This window comes from Entelurus aequoreus, linkage group LG14, assembly GCF_033978785.1.
Source record: "Entelurus aequoreus isolate RoL-2023_Sb linkage group LG14, RoL_Eaeq_v1.1, whole genome shotgun sequence".
NCBI lineage: Eukaryota > Metazoa > Chordata > Actinopteri > Syngnathiformes > Syngnathidae > Entelurus > Entelurus aequoreus.
In genome coordinates, this window is record NC_084744.1 from 18,463,290 (window position 1) to 18,484,192 (window position 20,903).

Consider the following 20,903-nt stretch of genomic DNA (forward strand, 5'->3'; position numbering starts at 1 on the left):
CAAATATCAAAAAAGCTTGTTGTGCAAAATGAGTTGGAATTTCACAAGAAAAACTTAGAATTCTGGCAGTTTTATAATAAAAGTCGTCATTTTACTCAACTCAAGGCAACATTTTACGAGAAAAACGGAACATTTGTGCAATATTATGATAAAAGTTGGAATTTTACTCAATAACAGACACAATTTTACAAGAAAAGCTTAAAATTATGGCAATTTTATGAAAAGTCGTAGTTTAACTCGACAAAAGTCACAATTTTATAAGAAGACAAACAATTTGGCAATATTATAATAATAATAATTGGAATTTTACTTGGCAAAATTATGACAAAAATCATAATTTGTCACAAAAAAGCCACAATTTTACAAGAACAACACAAAAAATGGCAATATTGTGATACAAGTCAGAATTTTATATGACAAATGTCACCATTTTGCAGTGAAAAGTAATAATTTAACATAAAAAAGTAATAATTTCACAAGAAAATATCACAATATTAGAGAAACAGGAAGAATATGAGAAATTGCTACAATTGTATAAGAAAAAAGTCGACATTGTGAAAAAAAAACTGCTTTTATTTCAATTTAAATTTTTTAAATTTTTTGTTCTTAATTGGTTTGTAATTTTCATTATTTACTTCGTTATTACAGTATGTCTCTGTATACATACTTATTTATTTGTATTAGTTTTGGCCAAAGTGGGCGCATTTACATTTCTTACACAAACTTATTACATATGTTTGCCAGAGAAGGAGCACTTCAAATTTTTACACACACTTGTTATTTCATATGTTGACCAGAGGGGGAGCACTTTTAAAACCGACACACAAAATCCCTCCTTTTTGGGACCACCCTAATTTTGATATATTTCACCACCAGGGGTGCAAAAGAGACATTCTCTATTCGATGCAATAGTTTTCCGTATTGGGACCATGATGTATGTCCTAACTTGTTCACTGATCCTTATATGGAAGGTACTTTTCCTTGTTGATGTCTCAAGAAGGGTAGAAATACAAGAACGCACACACACACACACACACACACACACACACACACACACACACACACACACACACACACACACACACACACACACACACACACTGAGCTTGAAAAGGTGCTGCAAAGTATTAATCGTGAGAGTGCTAGGTGTGTGTGTGTGAAGGGGGTTGTAGGAACAGGAAGGGTAATCGATTTGGAGTAAGAGGAAGTTGGATGTGCTGTCTTTAAAAAAACAAGCTCAGTCTTGTTTGCACCTCCGCTGGCGGCTGAAAAGTGCTGCTTTGCAATTAAAGTTGCATAAATGCGCCGCATAGGTCAAGAAGCTTTGTTTTGGACAGAAATGATGCTTGTTTTCACTCCACAATCTGCTCTGACTCACCCCTGATCCACTCCTCATTTTGAAGATGTTGTTCTTGGCTCCAGGTCTGAAGCTGTACTTAAAAAGTTGATTCACTCACAAGGAACTCCATTAGGTACACCAATTCACTACTATAAAAAATACATCAATGCATGTACTCCATTTGTAGTGTAGTCATGAATCTTTTGGGAAATAGTTGCTGTTGACTGTTGACATGGCTGTTCGACATCAACAATTTTAACTGCAAAGAGTAAATGTTTCCGTCCACATTTTTATTTCACATTTTATCTCTTGTTTTTATAGTTTCTCAGTCAGAAAAATGACTATCAATAAGCAGAGGTGAGTAGTGTACCCAAATATTGTACTCAAGTAAGAATATTGTTACTTTAGAATAATATGACTGAAGTACAAAACCCAAAACCAGTGAAGTTGGCACATTGTGTAAACCGTAAATAAAAACAGATTACAATGATTTGTAAATCCTTTTCAACTTATATTCAGGTGAATAGACTGCAAAAATAAGATACTTAATGTTTGAACTGGAAAACTTTGTTATTTTTTGCAAATATTAGCCCATTTGGAATTTGTTTCCTGCAACATGTTTCAAAAAAGCTGGCATAAGTGGCAAAAAAGACTGAGAAAGTTGAAGAATGCTCATCAAACACTTATTTGGAACATCCCACAGGTGAACAGGCTAATTGGGAACAGGTGGGTGCCATGATTGGGTATGAAAAACAGCTTCCATGAAATGTTCAGTCATTCACAAACAAGGATGGGGCGAGGGTCACCACTTTGTGAACAAATGCGTGAGCAAATTGTCCAACATTTTAAGAACAGCATTTCTCAACGAGCTATTGCAAGGAATTGAGGGATTTCACCATCTACGGTCCGTAATATCATCAAAAGGTTCAGAGAATCTGGAGAAATCACTGCACGTAAGCGATGATATCACGGACCTTCGATCCCTTAGGCGGTACTGCATCAAAAAGCGACATCAGTGTGTAAAGGATATCACCACAAGGGCTCAGGAACACTTCAGAAAACCACTGTCAGTAACTACAGTTTGTCGCTACTTCTGTAAGTGCAAGTTAAAACTCTACTATGCAGAGTGACAGCCATTTATCAACAACACCCAGAAACGCTGCTGGCTTCGCTGGACCCGAGCTCATCTAAGATGGACTGATGCAAAGTGGAAAAGTGTTCTGTGGTCTGACGAGTCCATATTTCAAATTGTTTTTGGAAACTGTGGACGTTGTGTCCTCCACAACAAAGAGGAAAATAATCATCTGGATAGTTATAGGCGCAAAGTTCAAAAGCCAGCATCAGTGATGGTATGGGGATGTATTAGTGCCCAAGGCATGGGTAACTTACCAATCTGTGAAGGCAGCATTAATGCTGAAAGGTACATACAGGTTTTGGAGCAACATATGTTGCCATCCAAACAAGGATGGGGCGAGGGTCATCACTTTGTGAACAAATGCGTGAACAAATTGTCGAACAGTTTAAGATTAACATTTCTCAACGAGCTATTGCAAGGAATTTAGGGATTTCACCATCTACGGTCCGTAATATCAAAATAATTACTTAAATAAGTAACTTGTGAGTAACTTCTGATTTATTGAGTGGCTTTTGTTTAATGGTTATTGGAGTGTAAAACATAAAAATCATGCAATTTACTGCAGCATGTTTTCTCTTGTTGGAAGTGGAATTCATGAACATTTCCACTGACTCAGATGACAAAACATGATATAAATGTTATTTTTACTAGTTTGAAAGTAATCATGGATGATTTGTGCTGCCTTGTCACTTTTTACAGTCAGTGTGCTTCTATGCACTAAATTAGTCTTATTTGACAAATAATTCCGTTCCTTGTATTTTCACACGCACAATTAAAGTTGCAGTTTCCGTGCTCTTATCTAATCAGGGCCAGCAAGGTCTTCTCTGCTGGCCTAACATGACCAGAAATCATGATCATAATTAAAGATACAAGTAATTTTTAATGTACTTTCCCTAAATATCTAAAAGTATTCATATTCTCTTTTTGTCATATTATGCTCCTTCCAGTGCTGTTGTTTTTAATTTTAGTTTGTATCCAATCAGAATTCAGCTAGCTTATGTTGCCATGCTGTACCAAATCTGCCCGAGGCCTTCAGAATCAACAATGCGGGTGTCCGTGCGCTGTAAGTAAACGGACAAATACAGTTGATAGACAGTTGCGATAGCCAATGGGATCACGAGTTGTTGTCAGTAAGGCCTTCTAGCTGGCCTAAGGCAGATATATATTGTGATGTTATGAGCTAGGTAACATAAGAACTCCATTACCCAGCATGCCACAGCAGTGAAGAGCATGCAAAGTAGCCCTGTTCAGGTCGTTGAATGTAGACATGCCGGCAGCGGGATGTTTTTGATGAGCACGCTGTGGAGTAAACTTAAAAGAACTCAGCCAACACGCCTCGTCTGCATCTTTTATGATTAGACAAGACAACACATATATTTGCAAGGTCATTTTCAAGAAGGATATTTAAAGAGAAACAACATCTTGTGAGACAATGTCGGCCAACCCTGGAAGCTAGCTCAGCTATCCCGAGTGTGAAATTTGGTGAAGGAGGAATTATGGTGTGGGGTTGTTTTTCAGGAGTTGGGCTTGGCCCCTTAGTTCCAGTGAAAGGAACTTTGAATGCTCCAGGATACCAAAACATTTTGGACAATTCCACCACTGACTTATACGGCGTCGAATGGGTTCTACAAATTGTTAGTTCCAAATATTGTATTTCTTAATTTTTTCACGTTTAATATGTTTTTTTGCAATTCTAATTGTGACAATACCACATAAGATATGTTTTAATTGCTGATGCGGGTTTATTGATTTTTAAATGCGCCAGAAAATAACCTGTTTTGTACACTGTTGATGTGGTTTAATGCCCAGTTAATGTGTTCCTGTATAGTATTTCTCCAACAATGGTCATGTGGTGACATCAATGATGGTATTGAAGTCGGACATCACTGAAGGCCTAGGTGGGAAACGCACTGCTTTTGGCCATACGCAGTGTGCCTCTCGTGCACTAGGGGGCGATTGTGGTTATTTCAGCTTGTTTAATTATGTGGTTATGTAAATACAGTAGAAGAAAAGAATGCTACATGCTAAAAGGCTATTGCTAGTAACTTTCAAGCTCCGGATTTAAAAAATAAGTACACATTTCCACTTATTTTGTTTTATGTGACACTTGTGGTTATTATGAACATCAAAACACACAAAAAAATTGCCATTTTAATCAATTGTTTTAGGAGGTTTCTATTCACCAGTTGTCTTAAACAGCCGGGATGTGCTTGTCATGTCACGTAATTAACGTGTCTTATTTTGGGAACATTATGACACTTACTAAACAAGTAGCTTTCTATTTTATCATATACTTTATACAAAACCTAAAACCAGTGAAGTTGGCGCGTTGTGTAATTCGTAAATAAAAACAGAATACAATGATTTGCAAATCCTTTTCAACTTATATTCAATTGCATGCACTGCAAAGACAAGATGTTTAATGTTCGAACTGAGAAACTTTTTTTTTTTTTTTTTGCAAATCATTAACTTAGAATTTAATGGCAGCAACACATTTCAAAAAAGTTGGCACAGGGGCATTTTTACCACTGTGTTACATGGCCTTTCCTTTTAACAACACTCAGTAAACGTTTGGGAACTGAGGAGACCAAATTTTGAAGCTTTTCAGGTGGAATTATTTCCCGTTCTTGCTTGATGTACAGTTTAAGTTGTTCAAAAGTCTCCGTTGTTGTATTTAAGGCTTCATAATGCGCCACACATTTTCAAAGGGAGACAGGTCTGGACTACAGGCAGGCCAGTCTAGTACCCGCACTCTTTTAATATGAAGCCACACTGTTGTAACACGTGGCTTGGCATTGTCTTGCTGAAATAAGCAGGGGCGTCCATGATAACATTGGTTGGATGGCAACATGTGTTGCTCCAAAATCTGTATGTACCTTCCAGCATTAATGGTGCCTGCACAGATGTGTAAGTTACCCATGTCTTGGGCACTATTACACCCCCATACCATCACAGATGCTGGCTTTTGAACTTTGCGCCTATAACAATCTGGATGGTTAATTTACTCTTTGGTCTGGAGGACACAACATCCACACTTTCCAAAAACAATTTGAAATGTGGACTCGTCAGACCACAGAACACTTTTCCACTTTGCATCAGTCCATCTTAGATGAGCTCAGGCCCAGCGAAGCCGGCGGCGTTTCTGGGTGTTGTTGATAAATGGCTTTCGCTTTGCATAGGAGAGTTTTAACTTGCACTTACAGATGTAGCGACGAACTGTAGTTAATGACAGTGGTTTTCTGAAGTGTTCCTGAGCCCATGTGGTGATATCCTTTACACACTGATGTCGCTTTTTGATGCAGTACCGTCTGAGGGATCGAAGGTCATGGGCATTCAATGTTGGTTTTCAGCCTTGCTGGTTACGTGCAGTGATTTCTCCAGATTCTCTGAACCTTTTGATGATACTACGGACCGTAGATGGTGAAATCCCTAAAGTCCTTGCAATCGCTGTTTGGGAAATGTTGTTCTTAAACAATTTGCTCACGCATATGTTCACTAAGTGGTGACCCTCGCCCCATCCTTGTTTGTGAATGAATGAGCATTTCTTGGAAGCTGCTTTTATACCCAATCATGGCACCCACCTGTTCCCAATTAGCCTGTTCACCTGTGGGATGTTCCAAATAAGTGTTTGATGAGCATTCCTCAACTTTCTCAGTCTTTTTTGCCACTTGTCAGCTTTTTTGTAACACGTTGCAGGCATCAAATTCCAAATGAGCTAATATTTGCAAAAAATAACTAAATTTTCCAGTTCGAACGTTAAGTATTTTGTCTTTGCAGTCTATTCAATTGAATATAGGTTGAAAAAGGATTTGCAAATCATTGTATTCTGTTTTTATTTACCATTTACACAACGTGCCAACTTCACTGGTTTTGGGTTTTGTAGAATGGATTTAAATAAATAGAGTGACACCTCTTGTCAGTCATCCACTGTCTTTGCCTCCGCGAGTGGAGGCCGGTGCTCTGAGATATACATACAGAGAAGTTCAACCCTGTAACGTGAGATGACCTGGATCAGACCTAAAATCCAATCCCTGGTCTCATTTCTGACATTTCCTGAAAAATGTCATCATAATCCACCCTTACATTTTTTAACTGTAACTAACTGGCAGACAGACAAACCCCAGTGAATACAAAAAAGCATCAGGTCTGTTGTGCAATATCCTTGTTTATAATCATGTGGTCAAAGATAGTTACAGCCTCCTTTCTACTTTGTCATGCATTCTGCATCATTATTTGAGTTAAGAAAATGTACTTGTTATAACAGCCTCTCTCCAATTATGTCCTGCCTCTAATTCACATCCTCTTTGCGTCTTACAGTAGATCAATAAACACCTTTAATAAGATCACAGCAGTATATTATTCCCCTTTCTGGGCTGCATTAGCTTGTTGATAGCGCAGCAAAGTGACTTTATTTGCACTTTTGACCTTTTATTGCTTGGGCATTTTGCACCTCGGAAAGGTAAATTTACCATAGTTACCTCAGGGTGTAGATTATACCACAAATTGAACCAGACTGTAACCCTTTTTCTGGTGGTGCTGGGAAGATGGCTCATTTGAATATATTATCATTTGCATGCATGTGTTGTTTTTAATCTCACTCCCCTAAATTTAAATTAAAGTAGAAAAAGCGTCTCCATCGGCAGCTGTTAAAGCTCTCCGAGTTCTGCTTGTTTTGACGAGGGCGGGAGCGGATGCTCACTTGCTCTCATTGTCAGAACCAATAAGTGTGGATGGAAATTGACCGTGTGTGTGTGTGTGTTCTTGTATGTCTACCCATCTTGAGACTTCAACAAGGAAAAGTACCTTCCATATGGGGACCGGTGAACAAGTTAGGACACAAATCATGGTCCCAATATGGAAAACCATTGCATCTAATAGAGAATGTCTCATTTGCACCCCTGGTGGTGAAATATAACAAAATTAGGGTGGTCCCAAAAAGGAGGAATTTTTCAAATTGACTCTGTTGCAAGTCTTGTGTATTCTTTGTAACTTGTTTTTTTGTGTGCTGTGGCTATTGAGGTTTTTTTTTTCCTTACCTCAGTCTGGACCCCCTCCCTGGGAGTCCAGCCTTAGACTGAATTTTTTTTTTACTAAATGTTTTTGTTCTTGTAAAACAGTGACATTTTTTGAGTAAAATTATGATTTTTGTCATCATTTTGCCAAGTAAAATTGAGATTATTATTATAATATTACGAAAATGTTCAGGTTTTCTTGTAAAATTGGGACTTTTGTCGAGTAAAATTATGACTCCTTTCATAAAATTGCCAAAATGTTAAGCTTTTCATGTAAAATTGCGACTGTTTGTGAGTAAAATTCCAACTTTTATCATAATATTGCACAGATGTTCATTTCATTTCATTTCATTTTTCATTTATTTATTTCAGGCAATGACATAAAAAAGTACAAAGTTGACAACACATAATAATATAAATTTATATAGTGCAAATTAATATAGTGCAAAGGTAATGTATAGTATGTAATGCATGATTGTCCAGTTGTGCCTGAAAGGGAGTGGGAAGAAGATAATTTATTTAATCCCACCCCCAGTTCTCCAGTCAGTGATTATTCATGATGAGTTGAAATGTTCAGTTTTTCTCGTAACATTTTGACATGTATTGAGTAAAATGACGACTTTTATTATAATACTGACAAAATTCTACGGTTTTCTTGTGAAATTCCAACTCATTTTTCACAACAAGCTTTTTTATATTTGCATAGTATTTATATATTATTAAAGGCCTACTGAAACCCACTACTACCGGCCAAGCAGTCTGATAGTTTATATATCAATGATGAAATCTTAACATTGCAACACATGCCAATACGGCCGGGTTATCTTATAAAGTGACATTTAAAATTTCCCGGGAAATATCCGGCTGAAACGTCGCGGTATGATGACGTATGCGCGTGACGAAGTCAGTTTAACGGAAGTTATGGTACCCCGTAGACTCCTATACAAAAAGCTCTGTTTTCGTTTCATAATTCCACAGTATTCTGGACATCTTTTGCAATTTGTTTAATGAACAATGAAGGCTGCAAAGAAGACAGTTGTAGGTGGGATCGGTGTATTAGCAGCGGACTACAGCAACACAACCAGGAGGACTTTGTTGGAGAGCAGACGCGCTAGCCCGCGACCTCACCTTGACTTCCTACGTCTCCGGGCCGCCAAACGCATCGGGTGAAGTCCTTCGTCCTTCCGCCGATCGCTGGAACGCAGGTGAGCACGGGTGTTGATGAGCAGATGAGGGCTGGCTGGCGTAGGTGGAGAGCTAATGTTTTTAGCATAGCTCTGTGCGGTCCGGTTGCTAAATTGCTAAGTTAGCTTCAATGGCATCGTTAGCACAGCATTGTTAACCTTCGCCAGCCTGGAAAGCATTAACAGTGTATTTACATGTCCACGGTTTAATAGTATTGTTGATTTTCTATCTATCCTTCCAGTCAGGGGTTTATTTTTTTTGTTTCTATATGCAGTTAAAGTACGATGCTATCACGTTAGCTCGTAGCTAAAGCGTTTCGCCGATGTATTGTCGTGGAGATAAAAGGCACTGAATGTCCATTTCGCGTTCTCGACTCTCATTTTCAAGAGGATATAGTATCCGAGGTGGTTTAAAATACAAATCCGTGATCCACAATAGAAAAAGGAGAGAGTGTGGAATCCAATGAGCCAGCTTGTACCTAAGTTACGGTCGGAGCGAAAAAAGATATGTACTTCACTGCATTTTAGTCCGTCACTCTAACGTTCCTCGTCCACGAATCTTTCATCCTCGCTCAAATTAATGGGGTAATGGTCCGAATCGCTCTAGCTGCGTTGAAAACAATAGGAAAATATGAGGGAGTGAACAACTGCCATGTCACGCTACTTCCGGTAGGGGCAAGGTTTTTTTTTATCAGAGACCAAAAGTTGCGAACTTTATCGACGTTGTTCTATACTAAATCCTTTCAGCAAAAATATGGCAATATCGCAAAATGATCAAGTATGACACATAGAATGGATCTGCTATTCCTGTTTAAATTTTAAAAAATCATTTCAGTAGGCCTTTAATGTTGTAAATACAAATCTTTCTATATTTAGAAAGGGTGGTCCTAAAGAGGGAGGCATTTTTTGGCGGTCTCAAGAAGGTAACAAATTCAGGTGTGTGTGTGTGTGTGGGGGGGGGGGGGGGGTGTTGACTCACCAGCTGTCCAGCTCAAGAACATTATTTTATCAATGACACATATCTGTAACTGCTAATATTTGTTTAATGAAAAATAATCCCTCATAGACAGAGACCAATGTTGGAGAAATGATGTAAAAAATTTAAAAAAAAAAAAAGGTGTGCCATGAGCTGCCTTGAAGAAATATTTTGTTGCCATAGAGATGATGTTTTTATGCTAATACACAGCACAGATCATGTTGACTGTCAATTTTACCCATGACACACCCCCACAAGGCCTTCTTTTCATGTTTGGGCAAAATATGTCAGAGAAGCAAAAGCAATGGCAGCCATTTACAGCAAAGTTATTCAACTGGCGGCCCGCGTGCCACATCCCGCCCGCCAGTGCTTTGCATTTGGCCCGCCAAACAAGCCCCAAATATGCTTGATGAGACCATTCAAACTAAGTTTGCTCCTGTATTCAGTACTCCCGCCGCCCTGCAGGGGGCAACAGCGAGGCTTATGTGTCACAATGAAGCAGCAGTGGAGTGAGTAGACGAAGACTACTAATTACAACCAAAAATGGCACTATCTTTAAATACATTGCAAAAATCTGACTTTTAACAGCGACTGGACCACTAAGTATAAACGTTCTTCCCCGAGCCGGTGCTCGAGTCATTTTTTCCTGTCGTGTTTTTTGGCTGAGTCAATGATTGGCGATCAAAGCTCATTTAATACATGTAGTGCCAAATTTAGACATCTGAGGGCAATAACGCTACACTTTAGGTGTGCAAAGATTGCTGTGGATGTTGTGTAATTTCTCTATGCATCAACATCTGTAGTTTATTGTGTGAATGTATTAACTCTACACCCTCTGTTTTTGTTTATGTAAAATACACAATGGAGTCCTTTTGTCATGTTTATTTTATGTTTGTCTTTTCAGTCTTACAAACCTAAATTAAGGAAAAAGTGTAAAGAAATACAACTGAGGAAGGAAAATAATTTGAAAGAAAGAACATCAGTCCTCAACAAAATTTCTGTAGCTTCTGTTTCTTCACGGTAACTGTTAACTATCTGTCTAGCTTTACATGCTGGAAACAGGTAGTGAGGGCAGAATATTGAATTTATTGACAGTGCTGTGTGACAGCCGATGTGTTTACTTTGCAATTAAGCAAACTAAATCTCAAATCTCATGCGAAGGCACTTTCTGACAAAACAACCTAATGTTCTATATCCGGCCCCTTAGCCCTTTTGGCCCTCGAATATGCGACCCTCTTCATTATGTAGCTGAATAGCCCTGCTTTACATTATATATGTGGTCCTGGTGTATTACGATGTTTGGTATTACGACGTTTGGTATTACGACGTTTGGTATTACGACGTTTGGTATTACGACGTTTGGTATTACGACGTTTGGTATTACGACGTTTCGTATTACGACGTTTCGTATTACGACGTTTCGTATTACGACGTTTTGTACTACAATGTTTCGTATTGTGACGCTTCACGTTGTGACGTTTCTTGTTACTAAGTTTTGTGTGATGAAGATTCATGTTACATTTTGTGTTACGACGTTTTGTGTTACGACGTTTTGTGTTATGACGTTTTGTGTTATGACGTTTTGTGTTACGACGTTTTCTTTTACATTTTTTGCCACAAAGTGTGTGTTACGTGGCTTTGTGTTAAGACGTTTTGTGTTACAACGTCTTTTTACGTTTCGTGTTACGTTTTGTGTTACAATGTTTCATGTTGCAACGTCTTGTATTAGGACGAACATTCGGTCATAACCCAAAGCTGATGACCATAGGTGAGGATGGGTACGTACATGGACCAATAATTGAGAGCTTTGCCTTCCGGCTCAGCTCCTTCTTTACCACAACGGATCGATACAGTGTTCGCATGACTGCAAACGCCGCACTGAGCTGCCTGTCGATCTCACAATCTACTCCGCCCTCACTCGTGAACAAGACTCAGAGGTACTTGAACTCCTCTACTTGGGGCAAGATTTCTTCCCCAACCTTGAGATGGAACTCCACCCTTTTCTAGGCGAGAGACAGGACTCGGACATGGAGGTGCAGATTCTCATCCCAGTTGCTTCACACTCTGCTGCGGACCGATCCAATGAGAGCTGAAGCTCTTGGCCAGATGAAGCCATCAGGACCACGACATCTGCAAAAAGCAGACACCTAATGCTGCAGCCACCAAACCGGATCCCCTCAACGCCCTGACTGCGCCCAGAAAATTTGTCCATAAAAGTTATGAACAGAATCGGTGACAAAGGGCATCCCTGGCGGAGTCCAACCCTCTCTGAAAACTGGTCCGACTTACTGCCGGCAATGCGGACCAAGCTCTGACACTGATCATACAGGGAGCGGACCGCCACAATCAGACAGTCCGATACCCCATACTCTCTGAGCACTCCCCACAGGACTTCCAGAGGGACACGGTCGAATGCCTTCTCCAAGTCCACAAAGCACAGACTGGTTGGGCAAACTCCCATGCACCCTCAAGGAGCCTGCCAAGAGTATAGAGCTGGTCCACAATTAAACGGCCATGGCAAAAACAACACTACTCCCCCTGAACCGGGGGTTCGACTATCTGGCGTAGTCTCCTCTCCAGTACACCTGAATAGATCTTACCGGGAAGTCTGAGGAGATAGTTGTAACACACTATCCTGTTTTCTTTCTTAAAGAAAACAACCACCACCCTGGTCTACCTATCCAGAGGTACCTCCCCCGATGTCCATGCAATGTTGCAGAGTCTTGTCAACCAAGACAGCCCCACAACATCCAAAGCCTAAAGGAACTCTGTGCGGATCTCATCCACCCTTGGGGACTTTTTTACTACCTCGGCAACCTCAGCCCAAAAAACAGGAGAGCTCACCACAAATTCCCCAGGCACTGCTTTCTCATAGAAATACACATGTAGCTCGGACTGAGGAGGTCTTCGAAGTATTCCCTCCACCGATCTACAACTACCTGAGTTGAGGTCAGCAGCACACCATCCCTACCATACACGGTGTTGACAATGCATTGCTTCCCCTTCCTGAGGTGGCGGAAGGTGGTCCAGAATCGCTTCGAAGCCGTCCAGAAGTCGTTTTCCATGGCTACCCCGAACTCCTTCCATGTCGGAATTTTGGCCTCCGCACACCGCTTGGCCTGTCGGTACCTGTCCGCTGCATCCAGAGTCCCATGAGTCAAAAGGACATGATAGGACTCTTTCTTCAGCTTGACGGTATCCCTCACTGCTGGTACCAGCATGTTCTGGAATTACCGCCACGACAGGCAAATCCACCTTGAGCCGCAGCTTCGATCGGCCGCCTCGACGAGAGTTACTGAACATTGTCCACTCGAACTCAATGCCCAGCGCCTCCCTCGTGACATGTTCAAAGTTTTTCCGGAGGTGGGAATTGAAACTCTCTGACGGTAGACTCTGCTAGATGTTCTTAGCAGAGCCTCACAATGCGTTTGGGCCTGCCAGGTCTGTCTGGCATCCTCCCCCACCATCGGGGCCAACTCACCACTAGGTGGTGATCGGTGGAAAACTCCGCCCCTCTCTTCACCCGTGTGTCCAAAACGGAGACACAACCGCAAAGTCGATCATCGAACTGCGGCCTAGGGTGTTCTGGTGCCAAGTGCACAAATGGACACCTTTATGTTGAACATGGTGTTTGTTATGGACAATCTGTGACCAGCACAAATGTCCAATAACAAAACACCACTCGGGTTCAGATCCGGTGGCCGTTCCTCCCATTCAAGCCTCTCCAGGTTTCACTGTCGTTGCCAATGTGAGTGTTGAAGTTACCCAGCAGAACAAGGGAATCACCTAACGGAGCACTCTCCAGTACTCCGTCAAGGGAATCCAAAAAGAGGGGGAAAGTCTGAGCTGCTGTTTGACAACTGTCAGGACCCGTCCCCCCTTACCCGAAGGCGGAAGGAAGCTACTCTCTCGTCTACTTAAAGTCCAACATACAGGCTTTGAGCCGGGGGGGAAACAAGAATTTCCACCCCAGCCCGCCTCTTACTGAGTGGAGTCTCCTCCATGCAGTCCATCAGTCCATCACCTCTCGAGAGGACTGATTGCTGTGCGTCAAAGTGAGTCTGACTATATTTACCAGAACTTCTCCACCATTGACACAATTTCCACATTCACCCATTCACACGCACATGTTCACACACCGATGGCGAGAGCTGCCATGCAAGGCCCTAACCTTGACCCATCAGGAGCAAGGGTGAAGTGTCTTGCTCAAGCACACAACAGACGTGACTAGGATGGCGGAAGCTGGGGATCGATCTAGGAACCCTCAAGTTGCTGGCACGGCGGCTCTACCAACCGAGCTACACCGCCCCCAAAGATCGGACCCCAAGGGCCATGCCTTTGGCTGTCGCCCAGCTCACACTGCACCCGACCTCTATGCCCCCTCCTATGAGGGGTGAGCCCATTGGAGGGGGGACCCACGTTGCCTCTTCGCGCTGTGCCCGGCCACCAGGCGCTCGCCATCGAGCCCCACCTCCGGGCCTGGTTCCAGAGGGGGGCCCCGGTGACCTGCGTCCAGGCGAAGGAAATCTGAGTCTTCATGGTTTTTTTCTTGATAAAGGTATTCAAGCTGATCTTTGTCTGGTTCTCACCTAGGATCTGTTGACCATAGAAGCCCAAACATAGCTCCTAGGACAGGGGTGTCAAACGTATCAGGCCCGCGAAAAAGTTTTATCTGGCCCGCGGGATGAGTTTGTATCTTTTTAGATTATGCTACATATGTAAAAAAAAAAAAAAAAAAAACCCCACATGATGTCGAAGAAAATGAGCAAACTACATAAATAACATTTTGTAATTTGATTTTGATATATCATTTTTTTATCTTGATAGATTGAAAATTAACACCAATGAGTTGAATGATGAACATACTGCACCATCAGTCTTATTAGCCATCCCACCAAAGTCCTACTGAAAATAATACTAAATAGATTACAACCCCAAGCTGAACTGATCATAGCTGATGAACAGGCTGGATTTAGAGCAGTGCGGAGCACCACAGAACAGATTTTCAACTTGAGAATCATTTGTGAGAGACACCTGCAGCATCAACAACACCTTTACCATGTGTTTGTAAACTTTAAGAAAGCCTTTGACCGGGTATGGCATGCTGCACTGTGGGCAACCATGAGGAAATACAACATCAGTCCTAACCTTGTCAGAGTCATTCAACATCTGTACAATAAAGCTACCAGCGCAGTTCTCTACAACGGTGCTATCGGAGACTGGTTCAGGACAACGATTGGAGTGTGCCAAGGATGCCTTCTCTCTCCCATTCTCTTCAACATCTTTCTGGAGCGTATCATGACGGATGCCCTAGCAGATCATGAAGGAACTGTCAGCATTGGAGGCAGACCAATCACCAACCTCCGTTTTGCAGATGATATCGATGGGCTAGCTGGAGAAGAAAGAGAACTTGCCAGTCTAGTTGAAAGGCTTGATACCACCTCCCGAGCCTACGGAATGGAAATCCATGTTGAAAAAAACAAAATGATGACCAACAACAACAAAGGCATCCGCTCAGACATCAAAGTCAATGGACAGGCACTGAACACAGTGTCAAGCTTCAAGTACCTCGGTGCAATCGTGTCCGATGAAGGATCCAAACGGGAAGTCCTTGCCAGAAGTGCTCAAACAACTGCTGCCCTGGCAAAACTGAAGCCCATATGGAAAGACACAAACATCAGTCTGGCATCAAAGGTGAGATTACAGCGCTCACTTGTAATGTCGATCTTCCTTTACGCCTGTGAAACATGGACCCTTACAGCAGAGCTGCAGAAAAGAATTCAGAACATGGAGATGAGATGCTACAGAAGACTCATGGGTATCTCCTACACCCAACATGTCACAAACGAAGAAGTCTGGCAAAAGATCAGCCAAGCCATCGACCCACATGATGACCTGCTCACCACGGTCATAAAGCGGAAACTGAGGTGGTACGGACACATCACCAGATCCTCAGGCCTTGCAAAAACCATCCTGCAAGGCACCGTACAAGGTGGCAGGAGACGAGGGATACAAAAGAAAAGATGGGAAGATAAAATCGGAGAATGGACTCACCTGAAACTCACTGAGGCAATGAGAGCTGCTGAGGACAGAGAGGGATGGAGAGAGCTGGTCAACAGATCGTCTGTGGTGCCCCAACGACCCTCCGGGGTTATGGGATAGGTTAGGTTAGGTTATGATGAACATTATCACATGATTTATTCAGAAAGTATAAATATCGACAAATAAAGATAGAATACTATTAACCGCAACATGTAAGTGTAAAAAAAACAACAACAACATTATGATTTGTACATTTTCAGAATGTGCTTGTTCTATTTTTGAACACGGAAAACAATCTAAAGTTGTCTTTATTTTTAAGTTATCGTGACGTGATTTCACCAGCCCGGCCCACTTGGGAGTAGATTTTTCTCCATGTGGCCCCCGATCTAAAATGAGTTTGGCACCCCTGTCCTAGGAGCATTGGGACACGCAAAGTCCTCCACCAAAATAAGGTGGCAACTCAGAAAGGAATTTATATCTATGAATATGACAATTCTTTTTTTTTAAATCGAATTATATGTTTTTAATTAAATGCTTTTAAAATGGTTTTAAAAAACTATTGACTAATAATTTCCAGGATATTTATTTTTGTGTTGTAGTGTGCGATAATAATTAAGTATAAAATATGGATTTTTAAAAACGCTGTATCGCATTAAATAAAACTAAGTAAAAAACATTCTGAAAATGTCTTTTAAATCTTTATTTCTAATTTTTTTGAAAAAAGAAATAAAGTCTGTGTTTCAATAAGGGCCTTTAGATGACATTCTGATACGTGATTTCAATGAGTGCTCTATAAATATAAATAGTGTATGCATTTGGCCCACTGCCTCATCTTCCCTACAATCTTCTGTGACGAGTTCATCCCTCTGGAGGGGAGATTTGCGATAAAGGCGCGACTTTTCTCCTTCGTTACCGCCCCTGAGAGGCTGGAACCAATTAGAAAGTTATCCAAGCAGCAAAGAATGCGACAGGCGCCTTTCAAACACAAAATCTCTTTTACTCCCGCCTGTGGTTCCCAAAACTGTGTTGTTAGGCAATGTAAAAATACATGCAAGTGGCTTTAACCCTAATTGAGCATATAACCGCTTTTCTTTGTGAATATAAACAAACATGTTCTTTTTCCTGTCCCTCTTTTAGCTGCTCCTGTTTTGTAAATTTAAATAAGTCTGACACTGAAGACTGTTGTCTTTTTCTAAAGGCAAACTCACACAAATGGATTTGTTCAATGGCCATTTTATTAGGCACATGTGAACAGTCTTAGTGGATACAATAGAAGAACTGTTGTGCATTATGAATATACGAAGGGTAATTAGAACTACATGAGGCAATTCCTGAAGGAATTGCGTGTGAATGCTCCAATGAATGAACTGAAATGCTGACAGAATGTAGTATGAATGTAATAATAGTCTGAATGTTGGAATGGTTTGAAGTAGTTACAATGTCTACGATGAGTTGAATGTGTTGAAGGTGGAATTTTCAATCGGTTGAAAAATGTGGGAATTGTGGAAGTTTGAAAAATGGGCAATTCATTTTGAATGGGGAAAATGTCCCTGAAAACTGGGAATTGTGAAACTTTGAAAAATGTCCCATTCATTTCAATGGGAATTTCATGGAAATTTTGGGAAAAGTAGGAATTTTTTGGTAAATGTTAAAACTTGAATGTTCTGAATGAGTTGAAATGGTTAGTGTTGGAATTTTCCAAATCGGTCGAGAAATGTTGAAGTAGTAAAATTTTTAATTGAGAAAGAGTTTAAAGGAATTCCTGGAATTTCAGGAAAACCGGGAATTTTTACAGTTCGAAAAACAACTTAGTTTTTTGTTATGATTAAGAGAAATGTTTAGACGGTGGAACGGTTGAAGTGGGTTGAAAAATGTGGTAGGAGTAGTCGCCAGAAAAAAGCGTTCTGGAAATTCCTGGAATTTTTTTGAAGTTGGAAAAATAATAGTTTATATGTCCAGGATGACTGAAATGGTTTGAAACAGTTGAAAAATGGCCAATTCATTTTGAATGGAAAAAAATGTCCTGGAAAAACCTGGAATTCTGGGAAATCTGGGATTTTTTGGGAATTTGTCAAGGGAAAGCCCGCGATTCCTGAATAGACTGAACGGTTTGAATTGGGTGAAACATGTGGATGGTAGAGCGCGCCAAAATCTGGAGAAGAAGAAGAAGAAGTTGAAAGAAAACCATATGTGTGAATGCTTTGGAGCGTTCACACAATGATACAAGTATGAATTGCCTCTGCCAAGGTGGGGAAATAATTAACATGCGTGTGATTTAATTTGTGTTTGTGCTAGCAGGCGTTCATGAAAACAGGATGTGATAAAATTTTGTGGCGTGTAAGATTACACAAAGAATCTTTTTATTTGCTTTGATTATACAAAAGCGACTTAAGTGGGTATGATCAACCTATTCAATTTTGAAAAGTACTGATAATTGCTGATTGAATTGTGCTCTATAAATAAACTTACTATATTTTCCGGACTATAAGGCGCATTTAAAATATATTTTTTTCTTCTCAAAACTCGACAGTGCGCCTTATAACCCGGTGCGCCTAATGTACGGAATAATTCTAGTTTTGCTTACCGACCCCAAAGCTATTTTATTTGATACATGGTGTAATGATAAGTGTGACCAGTAGATGGCAGTCAAACATAAGGGATATGTGTAGACTGCAATATGATTGCAATCACACACAAGAGATACGTGTAGGCTGCAATATGACTCAAGTAAACAACACCAACATTTTATATGTTCCATTGAAAATATAGAACATTACACACGGCGCTCCAAATTCTATCAAAATGTTTTAGTACTACTTTGGTAAGCTATGAAGCCGCACCGGTTGATGGATTGTACTGTGCTTCAAAATACAAGTATTATTATGGTATAAGGTAAGACAAATTAACTGGCGTTTTATTTCGCAATATTATACAAAAGCAACTTTCCTTACCTTTTGGTACCTGCTGATTTGTATTTGGGATCTGCATAAGTCCTGAAAAATTGTGCGCCTCCCCCTTTGTAGTCCGTGCCGACACCGTAGTCAATAAGCTTCTTCTTTTTCTCTATCTTCTTGTTATGTGACATTCATCCTCTGCTGTTGCCATTTCTAATATAAAGTAGTGTAAAGTTCTTACTTATATCTGTCAGTAAACTCGCCATGAAAGCACTAAAACATACCGGTGTAGTGAGTTTACATTATTCACCCAAGGAACTTTAGTTATTGGAGAGTTCCGGTCGGACGTTTTTCACGAGACACATTTCCGGCCTTGTTGTGGAGATGCTGCTCCGTTATTGATTTAAGTAAAGGTGAGCCAGGTAAATATGATCGTCCACAAAACGGCGCACCCGGAAGCGACTGTCAGAAAGCGGCTTGAAGATGAAGTGAAGTGAATTATATTTATATAGCGCTTTTCTCTAGTGACTCAAAGCGCTTTTACATAGTAAAACCCAATATCTAAGTTACATTTAAACCAGTGTGGGTGGCACTGGGAGCAGGTGTGTAAAGTGTCTTGCCCAAGGACACAACGGCAGTGACTAGGATGGCGGAAGCAGGGATCAAACCTGGAAACCTCAAGTTGCTGGCACTGCCGCTCTACTAACCGAGCTCTACCGCCCCAGATGATCTGTAAAACATAATCTATGCAACATTTTGACCAAAGAACCACCATTACATTTTATGTAGACCACAAGGAGGTGTTTTACATTTAGAAAAAAAAAAAAAAAAAAATGACTCCTTTAATGTGCCCTATAATCCAGTGCGCCTTATATGTGGAAAAAAGATACAAAAATAGACCATTCATCGGCAGTGCGCCCTGTAATCCGGTGCGCCCTATGGTCCGGAAAATACAATACCTTTATCGCTGATTTTTTTTTACCCAATCTTATTAACATTAGGTGCATTTTTAATAAAACATGATGGCAATATTCTGGCAACGATGTGTACAGTTTGCATTGCTGTAATAAATATTTTGGTAGGAAAGCTCTCAGTATGATAATACTAAAATATTATTTAATGTAGAAATTGATTTGTGACCTAAAATTGCCTTGAAACTATTTCTGGGAAAACCACTGAAATTGCCTATCAATTTGAAAATAAATGAATTAAATGCATTGAAAAGTGTGAAATATATTTTAATATAAAAAATAAAAATACAAATAATAAACCAAATAAAAATAAATAATTCAAATACATTTAATTCAAAATTTTACTAATATAAATATATGTTTCAAGATGTTAACTATGACAATTACACCAGTACTAATAGTTTAATTATATAAATAAAACAAATTATTTAAAAATAAAACAATACATTTAAATGTTTTTCAAGATAGTAAAATGATAACTGACAATTATACCAGTACTAATAGTTTAATTATATAAAAAAAAACAAATTATTTAATAATAAAACAATAAATTCAAATAAGGAGTTTGAATTATTTTGATTAATCTAATTGAACATTTTACAAATTAAATTACATTTTTAAAAATAGTATTATGATGGTAATGACAATTATACTACTCCTAATTGTAATCCAAATTGATAAAAGCAAAAAATAAGAACTAAGAATAAAGTAATAAGGCAGCAAATAAAGAATTGTATGTATTTTAATTGATCCAATAACAAAAAAAATACTAATACAGCAATGGCATCTATACTACAAATAATAGTAATAATAATTAATGAGAAGCAAATAATAAAAATAAAAACACATGATGAATGCAGGTTTATCTACCAAAGTCCCAGCCAAATGACACGCTGAGACACACTCGCTGTTGTTGTGTAGAGTCTCACCTTCATTTTCCTCAAAAGGGAAAAGTAAATTACAGCGAGAGCAAATTGGCTCGTTCTTTATCTCGCTCATTTAATTTGGATTGTTTGCTTTGATTGCATCTTTATGAGCGCACGACCCCCCAGCCCCCGCCCCATAACCCGCCCCCGGAGGGAAAGAAGCAATTAAAATGTTGAAGTCCGGCCACCGCCATTACTAATTGTCAGCGTCCAGACTTAAAAAGACACCGTCGATGGCAAAATATAAAGTCGGCGTTGGGTCAATTAGGCTTCTGAGCATGTGCGAGCCCATGCTCTGATGATAACTGTTTAGTGCGGGCCCATATGATGCTCACATGTGACCATGCAGTCCCCGGCCCTGGAGACTGATACCATCTGTTTGGGCCCTATGCACCCTCCCCTCCTTCCCTGGAGCTGTGGCTCC

General features: G+C 40.1%; 1 protein-coding gene across 1 annotated transcript in view; it reads left to right on the forward strand.

Moving 5' to 3' along the window:
• mid1 (midline 1) overlaps window positions 1-20,903 on the forward strand; it is a 130,342-nt gene that overhangs the window by 28,825 nt on the left and 80,614 nt on the right. The window lies entirely within an intron of this gene.